Source organism: Pygoscelis adeliae, unplaced genomic scaffold, assembly GCF_000699105.1.
Source record: "Pygoscelis adeliae isolate BGI_AS28 unplaced genomic scaffold, ASM69910v1 Scaffold26, whole genome shotgun sequence".
Taxonomy (NCBI): Eukaryota; Metazoa; Chordata; class Aves; order Sphenisciformes; family Spheniscidae; genus Pygoscelis; species Pygoscelis adeliae.
Window position 1 is genome coordinate 4,978,221 of NW_008825104.1, and position 7,499 is coordinate 4,985,719.

At 40.2% G+C, this 7,499-nt stretch overlaps 1 pseudogene; it reads right to left on the reverse strand.

Annotated features, from left to right (window-relative positions):
• Positions 1-3,224: 3,224 nt before the first annotated feature.
• The window catches only part of LOC103919761, a 4,570-nt pseudogene continuing 295 nt past the window's right edge, over positions 3,225-7,499 (reverse strand).

Here is a 7,499-nt window from a genome sequence, read left to right on the forward strand (position 1 = left end):
TAATATCAACTGTAACACCTGCTTTCTAGTATTGAATTTATTACTGGGTTTTCTTTGAAGGGCAAAACAACTTCATCTAGACCACTGTGATGTAGTTACGTTTGCAAATGCACAATACAGAGAACAGTGCTGTGAGTGAGGTACAGTCAGGATTATTTTGGCAGATAGCAGACGTGAGTTTTTGAAGATGCTTGCGCATGCATGCATCATTTAGTAGTGAAATTCTTCATCTGCTTGATCTCTTTCTTTGTAATTTACAGATCTAGGACGGCAGTGGCAGCAGACTAAAGGAACAGTTTTTGTACTTTCTTGTAAATGGTAAGCACAGTTGTGCAGCATGACCCAGTCATGTTTTATGGTTACAGTTATTACACAATTTAAGTGCTGTTGTGGGGAGATAATTCCTCTGGTTTGCTGAGGCTAGTTCTCCTCAAGAAGTTGTAAGCACGAAGTTGGGAAGGCATGCACGCACAGAGAAAACAGCACGAAGAGAACTGTGATCAAAAATACTCAAGTGATACTTCTGGAAAGACATTTCTGTCAAGGAAAAGGCATGCACCTAGAGCATCTGGTTATGAATCAGTAGTAAGGCACAGTGGATCAGATGATTAAAACAAATGTGTGTTAGGTTTCACTCAGTTACATTAAAATGTGTAAGAATTAGTTTGTACTTCTTTTCCTACAAATTAATTGTATGTCTGCAAGTAGCTTTTATTCTCATCAGTAGAAAAATCTGGAGGACTTACCAAAGAAGTGGCGCAGATTTCTTACCGCAGCAGCAGAATACTAGTTTAACTTTATATTAGGATTAAACTAGATACCATGTCACACACTACTGAGGGAAAAAAAAAAATGTGTTGATGGGAAGTATGACTTGTGGATCACGCTGCCATACATTTTGTTCTGAAAAAAAGAAATTAATTGTCCAGCTGTTTAAAGGAAGCATATACAGCTCATCTAAAATGTGCTTGTTGGATGAATGGATAGTGATTACACCAAACAACAGTGCTTTCAATTCGTTCGTTTTACTGTCTCTCAATACACTTGGTGCTGCGATGTGACTAAGTAATGTGTATATATTACAGAGGAGTTGCTGTACAAAGTATTGAGAAGACAGGTTTTGCTTCTTTGTGCACACAGTTCAGGAAGGGAAACTTTCGGCTGGTGAGATGGGAAATTTCAGAGACTGATTTTTGGTGATAAAGTTGGAGGTTGTGTTAGTAATGGGCAGCGTGCTTGGAACAGGGCTAATGCAGGCCTGAAAAATGCAGCCTGCTTTAGGGTCCGGTTACTTGTGGCCATTCACTCAGCTTTTCTGCTTTGCAAATGCATACAACCAGAGCTGGGTAGGATATACTGGCTGGAGCCCAGGCCATTTTAAAAAACGGCTGCCTCTGTACACCAATGCTCTGCGGCATCAGCTGCTCTGCCACTGTTTCAGCTGACAGTGCTGCGAGTAGATTTTACACTGTTTATAGCCTGATTAAACAATCGTATATTGTCTGAGCTGTAGCCACTGCACACATGCCAAAGCAGGTGTTGCTGTTTTGCAGTGCGGGGCTGCTGTCTTTGCTGTGCATGTATTTTTGATATTTTAGAGGAAAAAGTGGATATGCTGGATTGGGCAGTGGGGTGTACTTTTTGTTCAAGGTAGGAGAGCAATTGGAAGTGGTCAGAATAATGTGATTAAATTTTGAATTATTTTCTCTTTACCTTTCTCAGCTAGACCAGATTACTGATCCCACTGCATCTGAGTGATACCTAAAGCTGGTTAGGGACACCGATTCCTATGCTGTCAGAATTTCACTGATATGAAGATACCACAAATCAAATAAAAGGCATCTATTTGAAAACAAGCTTTCAGTGAGTAAGAGGAGCAAGACAACATCTTTATATTCCTGTCACTCTGATATTAATAATACACATTCACTTTCTCATTGCATCACCAGTCTAAACCTAGCTTAGCTGGAGCTTGGGGAAGAAGTTACTAGAACACAGAAACCTGTAATAATTCACACAATTAGAGAATTGAACTCCACGTTCCCTATTGCCGACTCTGTTAACCTTACTGAAAAAGGGAGGTAGTATTTTTAGCTATACAAATCAGTACTTCGTAATTTCTTTCAGCAGTATTTTGTATTTGTAGAATAACTGCTGTATCTATACCTGCTTTGAAATCCATAAAGATGACTAACGTGGTGGTGTGTTGAGTGGCACCTATCCCCTAACTTCTTCTGGACTGTAGGTTTCTAAGTGTTCCAAATTTTAACCAAGAGCTACTTCTTGGAAGTTTAGAAACTGTTAGGAGTGTAATTAAAGTAAATGCAATTAATTATATGTAAATTTAATAGAAATGGACGATAGCAACTATGAGACAAAAGTGACATCCTGACTTTTCTTTAAACTACTGAAAGCCTTACTCCTAGTTCTGCCTTAAATTTGCTTAGAGAACAGTATGTAACCTCTCTCTAGTGTTTGTCAAGTCACAGGTGAAAGGTAAGACACGCTGTGGCAAATACCATTTTAAAAGTCTGTGTGATTAAGCAGTATTTGTTTTACAACCTTCCCTACCCCTTTTCATGAGAAAGGCACTCCAGTGCTGTAGTTGCAAAATGAAAAACATTTGTCAGGCATATAGTCAATTAGAAAGTCTCTTTAATGCAACTGTACTGAATAACACATAGCTACAATTTCAGATCACATACTTTTTGATCAGTAAGCGGTAATAATTGTTAAACTCAGATGGAAATCTGAAACGCTAACAATGTCAGTGGGCTGGGATCTTAAATGCTATTAAAGCTACAATTAAAGGTACCTTGCTGTGGCTCAACCTGTCCAATATGTTTGAATCAAAGTAGTCAGACTCCTGTTGAAGTTTGGAAACTCACATTTTAATTGAAATTTAGATTAAAAATAACACATTAGGTACATCATTCATGCTAACAAATGTACATAGTGGTGACTCAAGAACAGAAAAACAGTACCACAAATAAACCATGGCTCAAAATCTACTCTAGCTGGATTGCCTCAGCTGCTCTTCCTATACAAAGCAGCTGTGGTGTATACGTTGCTGCCATGCTCTGTCCTTTCCTTGAGGTAGGCACCAGTGCCCACTGCTTTCAAGGAAGACTTGAACTCTTCTCCGTTTACCACTAGGATGTGAGATATTCTGATGTGGGGTAACAATGCAAAATGGAAATGATTTGGCTGGAAAAAACATCTCAGAATCCAGAGAACTTTATTGAGTAAAATAGATACAAAGGTGATATAGACAACCCATAAATAGCTCAGTAGCAATGTTTTTTGCAGTGCCACATTATAAATAAAGCACATTAAGAAACCTTGCTGAGCCTTTTCAGCTTTTAGATTGCATATTCCCAGAGATGGACACAGCTTCACATTTGAATTGTCTATATTATATAGATCTGAGTATTTCAAATCAATCTAGAAGAGATTTTTGTTAAATCTTTAAGCTGCTGTTACTACTGTTGCATTAATCTTCAAAATCAGTGATTCTATTGCATTACTGTATGCTTTAGTTTGTCCACACCACCAAAACTCCAGCTCCTTCTTCCCTGGGAAGTCCCTTTTCAAATATCTTGTTTAAAAGCAAAAACTAAGGGCGGGGGGGAACCCACAACAAAACCCATTCCTGGTATTGCACATCTCACACAAGTTTGTGTATATATATATATTTTTTTTTTAAATATGCTACAATTTAAAAAAAAAAAGTCTATGGCACTTTACAGAATACAAGTTTACGAAGTCAATCAAATCACAGATGTTTGAAGAATTCTTCAATACCACAAAACCAAACTGAACTAATCAGCACACAGGTTTTAAAGAATCCACAGCAAATTCTTCTAGATCCTATGCAGTGCATGTACATTAAGAAGCAGTTACACTCCGCAGCGCCCTCATGAAATTAATTAAATTAGCTTTAAGCTGATTTATCTTTTTTTTTTTTTTTTAATATTTTTGAAAGCTACTGCTGAGGTGAACTTCAGGAACAACTTAAACAGCTGTCAAATTTAATGAGTGCACCCTACACCTGAAAAACCTCATCCAGAAAAAAAAAAAATCTGCAATATATACCATCTTCTCACTTGCTAGAAAAACAGAACCCTGAGAAAAGAAAATCTGATTTTTTTTTTCTGTATTTCTTCCCAGCCTGTCTTCTATCTGTGCTGTGTGATGAACATGGATATTCTTGCAAGTTAGTTGATTATGTTGTTGCAGAGCAAGTTGATAGTATACCAGCAACAAGCAGAAAAGCTGGTTCTTGGTTACAAATGCAGACAAAAGCAAAACATGCCACTGAAAATACCTCCTTTGTACTTAAAAAAACCCGCACTATTAAAATTTTTTAAGTGTTCCATAGATCACAGCAGAGGTCAGTAAGTAATGTAAATGAAGGTTGGTCATTGTTTATGTCTAAGCCAAAGCAGTGTATGCCCTCTATACCTTTTGGAAGAACTGACCTTATTCTGACCAGTCAAGTGCTCAAGCCAGAGCAGCATTTGTGACCCTAATACTGCGTCAAGATTTGTTGGCAGTGGTGACATGGACATTGGATTGCTACCCACCTAAGAAAAGCTAAAACTGTAAATCTGTTTTGTAATTAATCTTTAGCTGATTTACATGCTACTCTTACCCTTCCTAGTCCCCCCTTTTCCAACCGCAGAGCCCACAAGAGCACAGCCGAGCTGGTGGCCCAGCCTCCGTGGCGCACGCTCCAGCAGGGGGCTCGGGAGGAACAGCAGAAGGACGGTTTGCCTCGCCTTGCAGCTGTGCTGGACCTGCCGTACAAGCCAAGCGCGTGCCCTTCCGATGGAATGTTTGTGTGTACGGGAAAACAACAAGGAGAAAAACACAGGTGCAGACAGGACGTGCTGGCTGTGATTTCTGTCCTCAGACACCACTTTGTGCTAGTAATTTTGATTTGTTAAAGCCTTGCTTTGTGCAGGCAGTTGGCAGAAATGGCTCCAGACCATAACTTTTGGTTTTTTTAAATTAAATACTCACAAGAAAAGTTAATTACCCGTTTTAAATTAAAATACGGTGGACGTGGGTTGGAGGAGCAGGTGAATGCAAGAAGAGGCTAGATTAAAACAATCCCTTTCTAACATTGGCAGAAGTTGACCTTGTTTGTTGCACGGCAGCTCAGAGATCACCTCCGTATCCATCCGGCATGTGGCTTGAAGGTGCACTGGGCACAGACACGCGCAGGCTGGGAGCTGGGCCTGGTTTGCTCCATAGATCGTCCGGGCCGAGGCGGTGTCCGTGCTGCACAGCAGGCACTGGAGGGGTGCTCCAACACCGCGACTGCTAGCGTTCACCCATGCTCGAGGCTGGCCCTGGGCTTCCGGTCATGACTGCTGAACAGCTTTTGTATTGCGAATGACTTGAGCAGTGTACTGAAATTAGCTATCTACCTGTAGAGTAACAACTATTTTTTAATACCTATAAATAACTAATGGCACGCTTTAAGGGACTGACCAGGCATAAACAAGAATCTCTGCTCCATATTATACCGTGAAGTGATCGAGAGCAACACTGTCATTGGATGATGTTAAACTACCAAGAAGTAATATGAGGAGTCTAAAACTCACTTAGTATTACTAGAACTACTATTCACTTAGTATCATTAGAACTACTTCTCAGATGAATTCTCCCCAGTGCTCCTGTGGCACAGTTGCATCATTCCTTTGTTTTTTAAAATACCTTTTAAATTTGTTTTCAGAAGTAGTTCTAGTAAGTGATGCAACACCACAAGCAATGCAGCCAAAACTGCCTTTGAGAAAGGAAATGTCATTTGTGGCAAGGTCTGTTTTATTTCTGCTGACTTTTGGTTTTTTTAAATTAAATACTCACAAGAAAAGTTAATTACCCGTTTTAAATTAAAATACGGTGGACGTGGGTTGGAGGAGCAGGTGAATGCAAGAAGAGGCTAGATTAAAACAATCCCTTTCTAACATTGGCAGAAGTTGACCTTGTTTGTTGCACGGCAGCTCAGAGATCACCTCCGTATCCATCCGGCATGTGGCTTGAAGGTGCACTGGGCACAGACACGCGCAGGCTGGGAGCTGGGCCTGGTTTGCTCCATAGATCGTCCGGGCCGAGACGGTGTCCGTGCTGCACAGCAGGCACTGGAGGGGTGCTCCAACACCGCGACTGCTAGCGTTCACCCATGCTCGACTTCCGGTCATGACTGCTGAACAGCTTTTGTATTGCGAATGACTTGAGCAGTGTACTGAAATTAGCTATCTACCTGTAGAGTAACAACTATTTTTTAATACCTATAAATAACTAATGGCACGCTTTAAGGGACTGACCAGGCATAAACAAGAATCTCTGCTCCATATTATACCGTGAAGTGATCGAGAGCAACACTGTCATTGGATGATGTTAAACTACCAAGAAGTAATATGAGGAGTCTAAAACTCACTTAGTATTACTAGAACTACTATTCACTTAGTATCATTAGAACTACTTCTCAGATGAATTCTCCCCAGTGCTCCTGTGGCACAGTTGCATCATTCCTTTGTTTTTTAAAAACCTTTTAAATTTGTTTTCAGAAGTAGTTCTAGTAAGTGATGCAACACCACAAGCAATGCAGCCGAAAGTGCCTTTGAGAAAGGAAATGTCATTTGTGGCGAGGTCTGTTTTATTTCTGCTGATTTAATTGGAAAAGGGTCCATACTACATGCGGTTTAAAAAAAAGGGAAAAGATCTTCCCAGCCATGTAGAATTTGGCAAGACTTCCTGAAAAATGTAAATTTCTTAAGGACTCGTGTGGCTCTGGGTCATGAGACAGGCTGATCTGTAGACTAGGAATGAGGTTTCACTGGCAAGAGAAAGAATAATACTGTTGAAGTCCAATGCGCGATCCACATTTGTAGGAGAGGCTACAGCCCAGGCCAGGCTGTTGGCATTCACACAAGATAATGCCCAGCTGTGCTGTGGGGAGTTGTCATCTGCTTGGGATTTCAGGAGTTTTAATAAAGGCTGTAGAAGTATTTCTAGCAACGGTTATTTCAGACAATTTTATCAGAATCAGGTGAAAGCCAGTGTAACAACAGCTGCTCTGTCTAGTCAATGGAAACAAAATCATTTACCTGCTAAGTAACAAGTGGCACACACCTTGCCCTATAAGTTTCAAGACAAAGAAACCTGGCAGGGACTCAACTTTTTAAATGCTTAAAGATTGGTGTAAACTGTGTCATGTCAGCTTTGATCTCTCTGACATATACATACTATCCGAGAAGGCACTGTACTTTTAAGGAAGTTCAGTATCAAAAAGCACCTCAATGAGAAGTATGGTACCAAACCAGGTGGTGGTGAAATATTCACAGGTGAGGGGAGCCCTTGGAAACAAAGCCTAATTAAAATAGGCTTCTCTTTTGTATAAGAGAAAAAAAAAATGTGCTGGCTTTTATTATTTTAAATCCAAATTCTTCAAAGTGACCGAGGTGGGTAAGGCAATCTGATCAATCAGA